General features: G+C 42.7%; 1 pseudogene; it reads right to left on the bottom strand.

The window, feature by feature from the left end:
* Positions 1 to 11,449: 11,449 nt before the first annotated feature.
* LOC141100365 (elongation factor 1-gamma-A-like) lies at positions 11,450 to 12,635 on the bottom strand (annotated as a pseudogene).
* Between the last annotated feature and the right edge of the window lie 1,388 nt (positions 12,636 to 14,023).

Below are 14,023 nucleotides of genomic sequence, written 5' to 3'. Positions count from 1 at the left end.
CCAATCTTTTATGAACGATATTTTCCGGGACCTTGTGGATATGTTTTTGATCATTTATCTGGATGATATTTAGATTTTTTCCAGTGATTGGGATTGTCATGTGGAACATGTCCGGACTGTGTTCCGGATTTTGAGGGAAAATACTCTGTATGTTAAGGGATCGAAATGTCTTTTTGGTGTACAGGGGATTTCGCTTTTGGGATTCATTTTGTCCCTGTCTGCTATTGAAATGGACCTGGCCAAGTTACAAGCCATTTATGATTGGGTTCAGCCCACTTCTCTGAAGGCTCTTCAGAAGTTTTTGTGTTTTGCTAATTTCTACCGTAAATTTATAAGTAATTTTTCCGGTATTGTTAAACCTCTGACGGATTTGACCAAAAAGGGCGCTAATGTGGTGAATTGGTCTCCAGAGGCAGTCGTGGCATTTCAGGAGCTTAAGCAGAGATTGACCTCTGCTCCGGTTCTACGGCAACCAGATGTTTCACTCCCATTTCAGGTGGAAATAGATGCTTCTGAGATTGGTGCAGGAGCCGTTTTGTCTCAAAGAGATCCGGTAACCTCTAAGATGAATCCCTGTGCCTTCTTTTCTCGGATATTTTCTCCATCTGAACATAACTATGATGTGGGGAATCGGGAATTATTGGCCATGAAGTGGGTATTTGAAGAGTGGAGACATTGGTTGGAGGGAGCTAGACATCAAGTTGTGGTCCTCACCGATCACAAGAATTTGATTTATCTTGAATCAGTCAAGCGCTTGAATCCTAGACAGGCTAGATGGGCCTTGTTTTTCACGCGTTTTAATTTTGTGGTCTCCATTCTTCCGGGCAATAAGAATGTTAAGGCGGATGACCTTTCTAGGAGTTTCTTTGCGGATTCTCTTGACGTGACCAAGCCTACGAACATTTCTAAATGAGGGTGTAGTTCTTTTCGCCATCTCTCCTGATTTGAGACGTGCCCTGGAGGAATTTCAGGAGGATAAACCTGAACGATGCCCTATGGGAAATTTGTATGTCCCTGACCAGTGGAGGAAAAGAGTAATGTCTGAAATTCATTGCTCCGTGTTGGCTGGTCATCCAGGTATCTTTGGTACCAGAGATTTGGTGAGTCGGTCTTCTTGGTAGCCTGCCTTATCTCGTGATGTCAGGAATTTTGTACAGTCCTGTTGGACTTGTTCTCGGTCTAAGGGCCCCGTCACACATAGCGACTCACCAGTGATCCCGACAACGATATCAACTTGTCAGGATCACTGGTGAGTCGCTACATAATCGCTGGTGAGCTGTCAAACAGACAGCTTCACCAGCGATCAGCACCAGCGATGCCGAGCGCACGGCGTCGCTGTGTACTTTAGTAACCAGCGTGCTGATGCAGGGAGCTGGTAACTAAGGTACACATCGGGTTTCTAAGGGGCGTGCATCACTTAGAAACCCGATGTGTACCTTGGTTATCAGCTCCCTGCATTATCGCGCTGGTAACTAAGGTACACATAGGTAGAAATCCTGCGTTTACCTTAGTTACCAGGGTGCTGATCGCTGGTATCCCGCCTGTCACATGCACTGATGCGTGCTGGCCAGTGGGAGACCAGCGATCAAAAAAATGTCCAGGGCTTTACATCAACGATCAGCGATATTGGCAGGGGGGCCGGTTGCTGGTCAGTGTCACACACAGCGATTCTTGCTGGTGAGATCGCTGTTACGTCACAAAACTTGTGACTCAGCAGCGATCTCGCTTAAGCCCTGTTCTTGTGCTAGTGGTTTGTTGATGCCCCTGCCGGTGCCCAGGAGCCCAAGGACCCATATCTCAATGGATTTTATCTCTGATCTCACTGTCTCTCAGAGAATGACTGTTATTTGGGTGATCTGTGATAGATTTTCTAAGATGGTCCATCTTGTACCACTCCCAAAGTTGCCATCTTCTTCTGAGTTGGTGCCCTTGTTTTTACAACAAGTGGTTCGTTTGCATGGGATTCCTGAGGACATTGTGTCGGACAGAGGGGTCCAGTTTGTTTCCAGATTTTGGAGGGCTTTTTGTTCCAGACTGGGAATTCAGTTGTTTTTCTCCTCTGCATTTCATCCTCAGACCAATGGGCAGACTGAGAGAACAAACCAGATGTTGGCGTCCTATTTGAGATGTTTCATATCTGCTGATCAGGATGATTGGGTCTCAACTTTGCCCTTGGCCGAATTCACGCTAAACAATAGTGATAGCTCTGCCACTTTGATGTCTCCTTTCTTTTGTAACTTTGGGTTTCATCCTCGATTTTCTTCGGGGCAGGTAGAAGCTTCTGCCTGCCCAGGTGTGGATTCTGTGGTAGAGAGAATGCAGCAGATTTGGGACCAAGCAGTGGATAAGTTGTCCCACTCTCAGGAAAAGGCCCAACGGTTTTCAAACCAGCATAGGACCATTGGTCCCCGGTTTAAAGGGGGTGATATGGTTTGGTTGACCTCAAAAAATATTCCCAGGAAGGTTGCATCTCCAAAATTCAAACCAAGGTTTATTGGCCCTTATGAGTTTTTGGAAATCCTTAACCCCGTTTCTTTCCGTTTGGCTCTTCCACTTACATTTAAGATCCATAACTTCTTTCATAAATCTTTGTTGAAAAGGTTTGTGGAGCCAGTCGTTTCCATGGCAGTGCCCCCTGACCCTGCACTGGTTAAGAGTAATTTGGAGTATGAGGTAGAGAAGAAATTGGATTCTTGTCTGGTTAGACGGAGACTTCAGTACTTGGTCAAGTGGAAGGGTTATGGCCAGGAGGATAATTCTTGGGTCTCTGCTTCTGACATCCATGCCAAGAGATTGATTCCGCCTTTCACCGGGCCCATCCTGATCGGCCTGGTGGTGTGGATGAGGGTTCGGTGACCCTTCCTCAAGGGGGAGTACTGTTGTGAATTCCCTTGCTCGAAGTTCTGAGCCGAAGCTCCCTCTGGTGGTTACTGAGAGTAGTGGAGTTGGCCAGGTGGATGGAAGTTCTCCACCTGACGACAATAATTGGGAACCTGGGATTACTGGCTGGGAGCATATAATTGAGCTGGCTGCTCTTGGAGGTTGCTGGTGATTTCTTCCATGTGCATTTGGAGTTCTTTTGTCCCCTGCCTGATCTGCATGGTTCAGGTAAGTGATTCTTTTGCTAATCCTTGGCATCTAATCTGGTTGTGCTTTTTTTTTGCTTTCTGCTTGGTTGCTAGGGTTCAGCGTGCTCCCTGCTGGGGACAGCGCTGGGCCCTGCTTCATATTTTACAGCTTGTTCAGTCCCTTGTTATGTTAATATCTTTTTGCTTTGCTTCCAGTTTATACCAGAGTGCTGATCTAGCAGGGGTGAGGTCGTGTGACCTCAGGTTTTTTATATATCAGAAGTTTTGGACTTTTTCAGGGTTTTGTGCATGATTGCAGACAGTATCTTTTCTGTCCTGTCCTGTCTAGACAGCTTGGGCCCCACCGTTTGCTCAGTCTGTTCTCTGCCTGTGTTTGTGTCTCTTCTTGTCTCCCCGACAATATATGTTTGGGGGCTGTCTATTCCGTTGGGGATCTGCTCCGGGGCAGTTTAGATTTCACCTTTCTGTCTTTAGGCTTAGTTAGTTCTCTGGCTGTGATGGAGCGTCTAGGGCATCGTAGGAACGCTCCACGGCTACTGCTAGTTGTGTATAGGATCAGGGGTCTGCAATCCCCTTAGTTACCAACCTCTCTAGTCTTCTGGTGGCTTGGCCTGTTCCTGCCATCCTCCTCGGGGACCCATGCATAACACATTGCTCTGTGAGGACACCTTCCAGGATGGTGGCACGCTGGGTGAACCACTGTCATGCGCCAGACACGGTAGAACAACTCTCACTCCACTGGATGCTATGGTGGCCATGTTAAGTACTGACAAATTGAAAGGCAAGCAGATAAAGTGTCATTGTTATACAGAGAAGTAATTTTAAAAACAAGGATCATATATCAAACGCTTCCAAGTTGGAATTCGGTCCAGAAGGGGCCCTTTGCTGATGTATTCAAGCCAGAATACAAAAAGTCCGCAAGCAGATGTTTCAATGGGGTTTATCAGAACACCTAAGAGGGGAAAACTGTTCCAAAGGAGGAACATCAGCCGCAACTGAGACTTTATAAAAACAGAAAAAAAAATACAATTAAAATACATAAAATACTCCAGAGGGGATAAGACAGAGTTGGAGGTTGAAGAGAAATTGCACAGATAGGGCATCATAGAAATCAGGAAGAGAGTGTGATAAATTCACAAAAAGGATGAGAAACTAACTTTCTCATTGAAACCCAATGGGGAAATTGTTCCCAATTTAATGATCCATTTACATTCAAGCTGAGACAGCCTGCGTTTACGGTCGCCACCCCTAATGTCACTACGAATGTGATCAAAGCCCCGCACTTTAAATAAAATTGGAATTGCAGGCATGTCTCAGCTTGAAGTAGCGAGGAATGGTTTTGAGGGATGCCATGTCATCAATGGTATGGGCTGCCCTAATATCCCTAAGGCCTCTTTCACACTTCAGTCTTTTAGAATCAGTCACAATCTATCAAAGTGTTCAAAAAATGGATCCTGTGCAGATTGTAAAAAAATGATGCACCGGATCTGTTTTTTTGACAGATACGTCAAAGGACCAGTTGATGGAATTTCAAAGGGACAGAATTCTGGAGGAGAGAGCGAGAAGAGAGTGAGAGAATTGTTATGTGCCAAAAAGGCTGTGGGGGTTAAATTAAATGAAGAGAAATTGTTCCGGGCATGCTCAGTTTGAAAAAACGTAATCCAGAGCCTCCAGCCATTTCCTCCACCAATCAGAGTTTGAAACAGCTGACGCGATGACGTCATGTCATTGTGTCAGTTGTGTACTGCGGTGTGGAGAGTCAGCGCACCGGAGACAGGGAGATAAGCAGAGCGCCAGGGAACAGGACCGAGGTGAGTATGTGATGTTCATTTTTTTCATGTGTATGGGATATTTGGTTTAGCACTGGGTTTCATACCTATAACTGTTCATTACAATAAATACAAAGAATGTAATCAGGCAACTCCTTAATATACCACCTACAAAAACCTCTCTGAGTTCAAAATGCCCAGTTTTTTCACTCTAACGAGAAATCACACAAAACCATTCTTTTGTGCAAAAATGTACAATCAATTTTATTATTCATATAAAATACATATCATTACAAATCTAATGGGTATATAAAAGGTGGAAGCAGCAAACCACTCGACACAATGTGCATCAAATCACTACACACCAAATAATGATTCAGAACACATGACACATGCACAAAAACTGAACGGGTCAATAAGACCCTGTTCACACCACCCAAGAACTAAGACACAGAAACAGAACACAGTATGACAAACGTGCATAAATACTCTGTTGTAAAATATATGTAACTGTAAGTAGCAAGTGCTAGTAAAAGATGTTAACAAAACCAGGGTATTTTGTTGATACGTTTTTTTGCAAAAAAATGTACGCTAAGCCACTCCGCCGCGTCAAGGCATACCCTTCTCGGAGCAGTCTTATATAATATATATATATATATATATATATATATATATATTTTTTTTTTTACACAAAATACCAGTGGACAAGGTTTGGCGCATGGTATGAATGCAAGAGATCATAAATAAATGCCTCATAATAAAGTGCCTGTGCATAGAATTGCTCATATCTCACAAAGAGAATTAAATAAATATACGTACTATGTAGAAGCAAATGGGACAACGTTCCCTAAATACACTACTGACACCTATCAGGTGCCAAAGGCCAAGGGTCCTATGCATCCTATGATTTGCAACCATGCCCATAAAAATCTTATTAATAGTGTAAGTGCACAGGAACAGTGTCTCTTACCCATATGGGGAGGTCGAGCGGTGCTGGCTAGGCCCCAACGCGTTTCGCTCAAAGGACTTCCTCGGGGGTGGGAATTGAGATGCTATTGGGGTGTTGAGCTTTACAAGGGGAGGCTATGGGGGTGTTGAGCTTTACAAGGGGAGGCTATGGGGGTATTGAGGTTTACAAGGGGAGTCTATGGGGTATTGAGGTTTACAAGGGTAGGCTATGGGGGTGTTGAGCTTTACAAGGGGAGGCTATGGGGGTATTGAGTTTTACAAGGGGAGACTATGGGGATGTTGAGCTTTACAAGGGAAGGCTATGGAAGTATTGAACTTTACAAGGGGAGGCTATGGGGGTGTTGAGCTTTACAAGGGGAGGCAATGGGGGTGTTGACTTTTACAAGGGGAGGCTATGGGGGTGTTGAGCTTTACAAGGGGAGGCTATGGGGGTGTTGAGCTTTACAAGGGGAAGCTATGGGGGTGTTGAGCTTTACAAGGGGAGGCTATAGGGGTGTTGAGCTTTATAAGGGGAGGTTATGGGGGTGTTGAGCTTTACAAGGGGAGGCTATGGGGGTGTTGAGCTTTACAAGGGGAAGCTATGGGGGTGTTGAGCTTTACAAGGGGAGGCTATAGGGGTGTTTAGCTTTATAAGGGAGGCTATGGGGGTGTTGACTTTTACAAGGGGAAGCTATGGGGGTGTTGCTTTATAAGGGGAGGCTATGGGGGTGCTGAGCTTTAAAAGGGGAAGCTATGGGGGTGTTGAGCTTTACAAGGGGAGGCTATGGGGGTGTTGAGCATTACAAGGGAAGTCTATGGGGGTGTCGTGCTGCACAAGAAAGGCTATGGGGGAGTCGTGCTGCTCAAGGGGAGGCTATGGGGACCTTGTGCGGCACATTGGGAGGCTGTCTGGGGCTTGTGCAGTATATGGGGAGGCTGTGTGGGGCTCGCGCTGTATATAGGAAGGCTGTGTGTGGCTCATGCATTGTATGTAGGGAGGCTGTGTGGGGCTCATGCCATGTATATAGGGAGGCTGTGTCGGGCTCATGCAGTGTATGGGGAGGCTGTGTGGGGCTCTTACAGTATATAAGGGGGGCTCATACGATATACAGAAGGGGCTGTACTTGGGTTCAAACGATATGTAGGAGGATGTCCGCATACTTAATTCTGCTCAATATTAAGTGATGCAATTAATAATATAATTATCAATCATATAATCATAATATATTGATATTATTATTGAGTAGAATTAATTTCAGCATATTGGTTCGGCCCTCCACAACAGTCATGGTATCACATGTGGCCCCTCAGAAAAATTAATTGCCCATCCCTGGTTTATACCAAGGAAGGTGACGGTCACAAGGGGGCATTCTCTGCGTCTGGAGGAGAGAAGATTTTTTTCACCAACATAGAAGAAGATTCTTTACTGTTAGGACAGTGAGAATCAGGAGTTCCTTGCCTGAGGAGGTGGTGATGGCGAACTCAGTTGAGGCGTTCAAGAGAGGCCTGGATGTCTTCCTGGAGCGTAACAATATTGTATCTTACAGTTATTAGGTTCTCTAGAAGGACGTAGATCTGGGGATTTATTCTGACCGAATATAGGCTGAACTGGATGGACAAATGTCTTTTTTTCGGCCTTGCTAACTATGTTACTACGTTACTAGTGTGCTGCATTTTAGCCAGTTAGACCTTATCTGACTCTTCAAACTGCTACCTGAGATGAAATGCTCATCTCACTTTATGGATGGAATGGCCCTAATGGTCCGTGTATGGCTCACGATGCATGGACTACTCGTTGGTCTCCTGACTCAAATTGAACAGCCTTATAACCATATATGAGTCTGTTGAGTTTGGGTCAGGAGACCAGAGTGTGAGCAGAAAATTACTTTATATGAATGCATATTTAATATAACTCATAAGTAAGAACAAATCTTTCACATAAAACAAAACTAGAGTTATAGGTCTTGTTCAGGCTTAGTAATAATCTGACTGTAGAAGAGAGTAAAAGAAAAGCTCTATGTTGTTTCACTTTTTAAACAGGTCATATGGGAATCAAGTGTTGTCCATTGGTTTCATAAATATATAAATCTGATATAGATTTTAAAAAGTTACGTTTAAGAATCTTAGCAAAATACATTCAAAAGCTTAGAGCAATCTCACAGAAAATATAAGGACAAGAATTGTTTTTCTTTCATTGGCAGTTATTGATCCAGGAATTTGCTGGTCTGTCTCATTAACACTTTTATTACCCTGTCAATCACACTAGCACTTGTGCTTACCAAAGGCTGAAAGGATTTACAGTTATTAACAAAACTGCTTGATGCCTGGAGGTAAAGAGAAATGGTGAAGTTCAGAAAAGAAATAAAAAAGGAATTTTAAAGTTTAAATTTAAAAATTACGGTAAAAAGCCAAAAGGCAATACGTTTTTAGCTGTTACTTGTATTTTCTTATTTGTAGATGGGAATAATTTATTTTGCTTTATGAGCTACGTTTATTGCTCTGAGCAATGAATAAAGCATAACTTTTAGGGTTTACTGCATTTCTAGACTGTGTAATTGCAATAGGTGTTTGTGCTACATTTTATTCAAGATATCTCCAGATTAATAAAACTTCTAGAAGCAGAGTATTGCAAAATTGTAAGAACTTTTTTTGCAATATTGAATTTTTTTTTTTTTTGCAAAAATCATTTTTTATATAGGCACATCTATGAGGATGGTACATAAACTGCTCAAAAAATAAAGGGAACACAACCAGCCTGTTGCAAATGGAATAGCGTTCCCTTTATTTTTTTGAGCAGTATATTTCATGACATACATCAACATGATATAATAACTTGATACAGCATACAGTATCTTGGGTACATGGCACTCATGAACCAAGCAGGATTCTAACCCATAGTATAGTACAATATAAGAAAAATTGGCACTCCAATGTAAAAGCTGAATAAAACTTTTTAGCAACTTAAAGTAGTACATATGAAGTTTTAATCTTGCCAAACATACCTTCTTTAGAAATATAGCTTGCATGTGGAAAAATGAAAAACTAGGATAGAAGACAATGCCACAAGAAGTGCAACTCTCAAAGCTGTTTTGGCAATGGAAGTGTACTAATGTACTATAGTGGTGCTTGAAAGTGAGCCCTTTAGAATTTTCCATATTTTTTAATACATTTAACTTAAAACTGCTTCAGATTTTCAGAAAAGTCCTAAAAGTAGATAAAGAGAACCAAACAAAGCTAAAAAAGTCTAGAATATTAAAGTTTGCCATTTTTAAAACAAGACAAATTATGAACAAATTTTACATGTCTGTAAAAATGTATGTGAATCTTTAGGACAGGAGTGGGGAATCTCAGGCCAGCGGGCCGAACACAATCTTTGATTTCCAGATTCTCGAGGACTGCAGTGCTTGGGCTTGGAGCTGTATTTTGATGGCCACCATTGCTTTAAACCCTTAATGACTAGAGGTATTTCAGTTTTTTGCGTTTTAGTTTTTTGCTCCCCTTCTTCCGAGAGCCATAACTTTTTTGTGTTTAGGTCAAATGGCCATCCGAGGGCTTGTCTTTTGCGGGACAAGTTGTACTTTTGACCAACACTATTGGTTTTAACATGTACTGGAAAATGGTCAAAAAATTCCAAGTGCGGTGAAATTGCAAAAACAGTGCAATTCCACAGTTGTTTTTTTTTTACCATGTTCACTAAATGCTAGAACTGACCTGCCATTATGATTTTCCAGGTCATTACAAGTTCATAGACACCTAACATATCTAGGTTCGTTTTTAGGCAAGTGGTGAAAAAAAATCCAAAATTTGGTAAAAAAAAGAATGGTGCCATTTTCTGAGACCTGTGGTGTCTCTATTTTTTGCGATCTTAGGCAGGGTGAGGCTTATTTTTTGTGCACCGAGCTGACATTTTTATTGATTCCATTTTGGTGTAGATAGGGTCTTTTGATCGTCCGTTATTGCATTTTATTGCAATGTAGAGGCAACTCAAAAATTTATTTATTTATGATGTTTTGATTTTTTTCTCATTATGCCATTTAGCAATCGGGTTAATTCTTTTTTATTTTGATAGATCGGGCGATTCTGAACGTGGCAATACCTAATATGTGTATAGACTAGAAGCTGCAGTACTTCGATTGCCTCTGCCACACAGGTGATGATGAGATCCCCTGTGTGTAGTAGAAATGCTCACTTGCTATGAGCACTGATCACGGGGTGGTGCTCATAGCAATCTGGGAATGACAACCATAGAGGTCTGCTGCAGACCTCAGGTTGCCTTGCTAACCCATCAGTGACCCGTGATCATGTTACATTCTCTCAATTTGCATATTGAGCTGTTTCACTGACCCTGATTGAATCTGGCCATGTGAGAAATGCCTTAATCCTGTTCTTGAAAGATTCAGTAGCATGCACGCAGTGTGGATGGGGCTTACTTTCATAATTGCCTTCTAACACCGGCCGCCTTGCTACACCCAGAAATTTAGAGAGAGGCTTAAGGAGAGGAGAGGATCCGTTACATGCTCTGTCACTGCATCACAGAATAGGTCAATATCACTGCTGACATTTATCTATTTTGTGAAGTACATTAGGAGCACATAACTCCTACTGTACATAACTGATTCTCTCTGCCCTCGCCTTCTTTCTCAAGCTGCTTGCTACACTTCTGGGTATATCAGTGTAGTGAATGGCAGCTGGGTTCATTCAGCACTTGTCCTGGCCAAGCAAGCGCTGTTGGTCAGAATCAGGGGAACTACTCAGTATGCAAATTGAGGGGGTACAAAAGGTTGCACTATATTATTGGATCAAGGATCTTCATTTCAATTAAGTGGTTTTATTTCACAACTCGTTTCCATGCCAGACTGGCATCTTTCTCAAGTGTTAAAACCAACTATACAGTGCACATAAGAGAAAGTCAAGTTATATGCAGTATTGGTCCTGCACAGCTTTCTATATACAGTGTGATGGCCTTTACAACCCTCTATATACAGCACCAGTTCCCACAGACCCCTAAATACAGTATGATTGACTCAGTATAATGGCAAACAGTTCCCTATGTACAGTATTAGGCAACCACAGTCAACCATTCATTGTATGATAGCCCCAGCTCCCTATATAAAGCATCCAAAAAAAGAGGAAATCCCGGCATTCACAATTGACAAAGGCTATGGATGAGCTGAAACGTTTTGCTGTGATGTGGAATAAAGCAAATTAAATCAACACATGTGAGTGCCGGGATTTCCTCTTTTCTTGGATGAGTCATTCCCTCCACATGCACCACGACAACTACTAGAGTGCCGGCTACTTTCATTATCCGATATAAAGCATGGCCCCCCTCAGCTCCCTATATAAATTGTGATGGCTCCAAAGCGTACTATATAAATATGAGACCACCACAGCTCCTCATGCACAGTATGATGGCCCCACAGCTTCCAGTATACAGTATGGGGCCCGGATAGCTCACAATAGATACTATAATGATATCCACAGCTCCCTATGTACAATATGATGGCTCCACAACCCCCTATAGACAGTTCGATTGCCTCCACAGCCAACCATATACAGCAAGATGGTCCCCATAGCTCCTTATATACAGTATAGGGCCTGAGAGTCTGTGTATGGGTGGAGTGATGTGGTGAGGTAATCCAGTCACCTGCACTGGGGCATTGACATTCTATGCATGCTCCTGGTTTTCCTCGCTTTCCGTGTCCAGCTTCCGTAAGATTCATAGTCTATTTGCCAATCCTCGAACAGTGTGAATGCTAAATCCTGGCCTCTGAACACCCACATGCTGAAGATTGAGCTGTTGTTGTTGGTGCCGAATAGAATGATGCTGGCAAAGCAAGTTTACACAGTTTTTCCAGATGCTGGAACACATCGGTAATCAGGTTGCAGCTAATGAAGCTCAGTGAGTTCACTGTCAAAACTGTACTCAAAGTACCATATGGACCAGCTTCTTTGTTAAGATGCTTCCAGAAATAAAGCAGAGCCACCGATAGCATGTCTTCATTGGAATATTTTCTTTTATATTCATCCATAATGCAGGCGCTCTTAGGGAGGTGAGCATAGGAGTCCTTTGACTTGGGCTCCACCTCTAGAGCCTTTTCAGACTAATCCAGGTGCTCCTATGCGGCTGGTGTTGAGGAAAGTGCAAGATTCTTCTCCTTCTTTTCTTTCTTCTGTTCCTTCACAGGTTTTTCTTTCTTGGAGGTCTCTTTCTTTGGCTGCAGTTCTGCAAACTTTTTAGTATCAAACTGAGCCATCTTGCCACACAGCTTCACTTCTGCCAACACTGCATCGGATTGGGGCTTGTTCACACAGGTTATAAACCATCTTGTGACATTATCAAAAGGCTGGCAGAAGGAAGGATCCAAGACCTGTTTGTAAAGCCACAGCAGGGAGCATGTAACTATGACATCAGCCAGCATGATCCTCTCACCAACCAAGAAAGTCCGAGTCCAAAATGAGCTTCACCTCCTCCTTGGCTTGTTCTGTAGCCTGCTTGTTGAACTGCATGAACCCAAGAGTTGGTAAAACCCAGGTGCTGGCTGGAGGGACATGTTGTTGTCTGCAAAACTGACCTATTGGAGAACCTGAACCTGGTAGCGATGGCGGCACTGCTATCAAACAGAGAGAAGCTGTCATTACCCTCAAATGCTGGAACCTTCCCCAGAGGAAACTTCTTCAAGAATTCAGGCTTTTTATTAGTGACACCAAACTGGAATTCTGGGGCAGAGGAAGCAATGGTGATGGGAAACCTCGAATACTGAGCGGCGATGAGGGGCTTGCATGCCCTCCAGTTATCAGGGTACGTGTACAGAGTCCCAAGGGCCATCTTCATTGGAGGAGAAAGGCTGGATACGTTTTTTTAAACATAGAAGTCAAGAAGCAATGGATCTGTTAAATAGCCATCCATTTTGTTTATTTTGAAATTGATCCAGTATGCAAAAAACCCAGATTATTTTCAAATAAAAGAAAAACTAATGGCTATTTAAAGGATACATTTTCCATAGATTTCAATGTTAAAAAAAACAGATCCAATTGAAATCAGTTTTATTTGTAGGTGTTTTTTGCAGCCGAAGGTAAGGTAATATACGTAGGATAAGACAATTCATGGACATAAAGGATTCTATAGTCAGTAAGATGTTTAGAATTATTTGTCAACAACACCCCTTCAATCAAATGGTTTGCTTTCTCCATGTTGCCAGGATTCAACATGTGGTGGAATGAGGAGATAAATTACTGTCGGAGACTGGTCATGGTTCCTTTGTTGTAATTCACGTTGGAACCAATGACAGAAAAAGTGTTAGGTGAAAGATCCCTAAGAATAATCTTAAAAAATTTAAAAAATTAGGCTGCAAGCTGAATGATGGCTGAGGGCTGATGTTATATTTCTGTGAAGGAGCCAATAACCATAAGGGTTCCCGGGCTATAAATATTAGTGCACAGATGTTTGCTTAGCCTTTACTGGCTAGACTTCAGTGAAACCCCAGAAAAAAATTGACAGGGGATCCCCTTATAAAATCGAACCAGCAAAGGCTAGGCAGACAGCTGGGGGCTGATATTAATAGCCTGGGAAAGGGCCATATATATTGGCAGACCCCAGGCTAAAAGCATCAGCTCTCCGCCACCCTAGAAATGGCTTATCTTATAGATGCGCCAATTCTGGAACTTAGCCTCACTCTTCCCACTTGCCCTGTAGTGGTGGCAAGTGGGGTTCATATTTGTGGGGTATATGTCACCTTTGTATTGTCAGGTGACATCAAGCCTACAGTTTAGTAATGGAGAGGCGTCTATAAGACACCTATCCATTACAAATCCTATAATTATATGGTAAATAAATACACAGCGAGAATAAAGTCCTTTATTTGAAATAATCACACAGACTCCTTTATTGATTCTAACTTAACCATACTTACTGAATGCTTAATCCCCGATGCCCTCGTCTCCTGCAAACAATCAAAAAAAATAAACCAGCATATAATACTATCCTGTCTGACATAGTCCATTTAATACCAAGTGTACCACGGCGATCTCACATGTAGAACAGTCACATCGGGAGATGTGACTGCTCTACCCGGCCTCCAGCAATACACTGACAGGAGTTAATTGCTTCCACAGGGTATCACTGCCCTGCCATGAGAGTTCATCGGAGTTCATCAGCTCCGCTGCTTTCACTTACGGCACTACCGCTGTGTGAGAACTTTTTCACGCAGTGGTAAC

The sequence above is a fragment of the Dendrobates tinctorius genome, unplaced genomic scaffold (assembly GCF_039654945.1).
Source record: "Dendrobates tinctorius isolate UK_male_01 unplaced genomic scaffold, ASM3965494v1 ptg000011l, whole genome shotgun sequence".
Lineage (NCBI taxonomy): Eukaryota > Metazoa > Chordata > Amphibia > Anura > Dendrobatidae > Dendrobates > Dendrobates tinctorius.
The sequence above is the reverse complement of the archived record's forward strand: the minus strand, read 5'-3'. Positions and strand labels throughout refer to the sequence as shown.